At 57.1% G+C, this 3,027-nt stretch overlaps 1 non-coding gene across 1 annotated transcript in view; it reads left to right on the top strand.

The window, feature by feature from the left end:
• Positions 1–1,910: 1,910 nt before the first annotated feature.
• Positions 1,911–3,027, top strand: part of LOC145235330 (small subunit ribosomal RNA) — a 1,824-nt gene continuing 707 nt past the window's right edge. Inside the window, exon 1 of the ribosomal RNA XR_013861826.1 lies at positions 1,911–3,027. This exon is cut by the window's right edge and continues 707 nt beyond it. This is a non-coding gene — a ribosomal RNA (small subunit ribosomal RNA).

The following is a 3,027-nucleotide window of genomic DNA, read 5'->3' as shown; positions in this document are numbered from 1 at the left end:
AAGCCAATGGTGCGAAGCTACCATCTGAGGGATTATGACTGAACGCCTCTAAGTCAGAATCCCGCCTAGGAAGCGACGATACTTTTGTGCCTCGCCCTCGGCGGGCCAACATAGGCGGTCGCCGGGCCGCTGTCAGTGCCGGGTGCCGACGTCCAACGGACGCGACAAGCGTCTTCCGTCTGTCGGTGCACACTCCTGCTCGAAAGGCGTGGTGCTAAATCATTCGCAAACGACCTAGTTGAAGATCGGGGTGTCGTAATCACTAGAGCAGTATTTTCACTGCGATTTGTTGAGAGTAAGCCTCAAGATCTGTCGATTTGTCCGCAAGGGCGGGCGCGTAAAGCGACTCCGGGCGCCAGTGCTGGCGCTTGGGGCCGCTTTTTTTTCTTTGCTTTTTTTTTCCTTTTTTTCACTTGGCTTTGGGAAAGAAAGCGCAGTCAACGGCTGTGTGTTAAACAGTGCCTGCAAGCACTTTGGAACACTTCTAGCATGGGCCGCATTTTTGGACCCACCCCGGCTCGATGGGACCAGCCGCGGCGGGGTAGCGGGGCATGCGGTGCCGCGAAAATTTTTTGCTCCCGCGCAAGGCGCCAGGACCCCAGTGCGCGATGGCTGTGTGTGAAACAGTGCCTGCAAGCACTTTGGAACACTTCTAGCATGGGCCGCATTTTTAGACCCACCCCGGCTCGATGGGACCAGCCGCGGCGGGGTAGCGGGGCATGCGGTGCCGCGAAAATTTTTTGCTCCCGCGCAAGGCGCCAGGACCCCAGTGCGCGATGGCTGTGTGTCAAACAGTGCCTGCAAGCACTTTGGAACACTTCTAGCATGGGCCGCATTTTTAGACCCACCCCGGCTCGATGGGACCAGCCGCGGCGGGGTAGCGGGGCATGCGGTGCCGCGAAAATTTTTTGCTCCCGCGCAAGGCGCCAGGACCCCAGTGCGCGATGGCTGTGTGTTAAACAGTGCCTGCAAGCACTTTGGAACACTTCTAGCATGGGCCGCATTTTTAGACCCACCCCGGCTCGATGGGACCAGCCGCGGCGGGGTAGCGGGGCATGCGGTGCCGCGAAAATTTTTTGCTCCCGCGCAAGGCGCCAGGACCCCAGTGCGCGATGGCTGTGTGTTAAACAGTGCCTGCAAGCACTTTGGAACACTTCTAGCATGGGCCGCATTTTTAGACCCACCCCGGCTCGATGGGACCAGCCGCGGCCGGGTACCGGGGCATGCGGTGCCGCGCAAAAAGATTTTTTTTTTTGACTCAGGTGCGTCATTGCTATGTTGAAATCAGCGCATGGCAAGCCATTGGAACGGCTTGGGCACGTGTGCCACTTTTTCGAACCGTCGGGACATCGGGGTGACTGGGCGGTTTGGGCCGGACCAGGCCGGGGGAAAACCCAATTTTTGTTGATGTGCCCCCTGATGCCAGCAGGGGGTCCGCATAAAGTTTTTTTACTATATATGAGGGGTAACTCTCTCTGGGTGAGCGGTTGTGCGCGAAGTCTGCGTTGATGCTGTGAAGCGTTACGGAGGCCAACATGCGCTGTGTAAAAGCCCCGCTCCCTCGTGCTTGCGCGTGCACGTGTATGGCAGTGCTCCGTATGGCGGTAGGCTCGCTGGGCAGATGTGCTGCTGCTCGTCCGACGCCAATCGCTCTCTTCGGAGGTGTCTCACGCCACGTGGAAGATCGGTTCAGGAGCCCGGAATCTCCGTGTGCTTTGCCGACCGTGCGCTGCTTGCGACACGGCCGCTGCCGCGGAGTGATGGCTGTTTTCGGAGTTCGCGCGGCGAACGAAGCGAAATACGTCGGACTCGTCTTCCCCCGTGGAACTGACGAATCGAGAAGGTGCGGCGGCGACGCGGATGCGCGCTGCCCGAGCTGCCGCCGGCAACGGCGATTGCTCACGGTTAGCTACCTGGTTGATCCTGCCAGTAGTCATATGCTTGTCTCAAAGATTAAGCCATGCAAGTCTAAGTACGCGCTCTCGTACAGTGAAACTGCGAATGGCTCATTAAATCAGTTATGGTTCATTTGATCGTACATCGTACGTGGATACCTGTACAAAATCTAGAGCTAATACATGCGGCAGGCGCCTGCCTCACGGCGGGCGTGCATTTATCAGTCCAAAAACCGACCGGGCCGGCGTTTCGTCGCGCCCGACACGTCTTGGCGACTCTGGGTAACTCAGCGGATCGCACGGTCTCGCACCGGCGACGGATCATTCAAGTGTCTGCCCTATCAACTTTCGTCGGTAGGGTATCGGCCTACCGAGGTTCTTACGGGTGACGGGGAATCAGGGTTCGATTCCGGAGAGGGAGCCTGAGAAACGGCTACCACATCCAAGGAAGGCAGCAGGCGCGCAAATTACCCATTCCCGACGCGGGGAGGTAGTGACGAAAAATAACAATACAGGACTCTAAACGAGGCCCTGTAATTGGAATGAGCACACTTTAAAACCTTTAACGAGTATCCATTGGAGGGCAAGTCTGGTGCCAGCAGCCGCGGTAATTCCAGCTCCAAAAGTGTATATTTAAGTTGTTGCGGTTAAAAAGCTCGTAGTTGGATCTTGGGCGCAGGCGGCCGGTCCGTCGCAAGGCGTGCACTGGCCGCACCTGGCCCTCACCCCCGGCGCTCCGCCGGTGCCCTTGACTGAGTGTCGGCGGCGGCCGGGACGTTTACTTTGAAAAAATTAGAGTGTTCAAAGCAGGCGGCTCGCCTGAATAATGGTGCATGGAATAATGGAATAGGACCTCGGTTCTATTTTGTTGGTTTTCGGAGCGCGAGGTAATGATTAAGAGGGACGGACGGGGGCATTCGTACTGTGCCGCTAGAGGTGAAATTCTTGGATCGGCGCAAGACGAGCGACTGCGAAAGCATTTGCCAAGAATGTTTTCTTTAATCAAGAGCGAAAGTCAGAGGTTCGAAGACGATCAGATACCGTCCTAGTTCTGACTATAAACGATGCCAACCAGCGATCGGGGGGCGTTAGTTTGACGACCTCCCCGGCAGCTTGCGGGAAACCAAAGTCT

The sequence above is a fragment of the Phallusia mammillata genome, chromosome 6 (assembly GCF_965637545.1).
Source record: "Phallusia mammillata chromosome 6, kaPhaMamm4.hap1.1, whole genome shotgun sequence".
In the NCBI taxonomy this organism is placed as follows: Eukaryota; Metazoa; Chordata; class Ascidiacea; order Phlebobranchia; family Ascidiidae; genus Phallusia; species Phallusia mammillata.
Note: the sequence above shows the minus strand (reverse complement) of the source record. Positions and strands in the feature narration are given on the sequence as shown.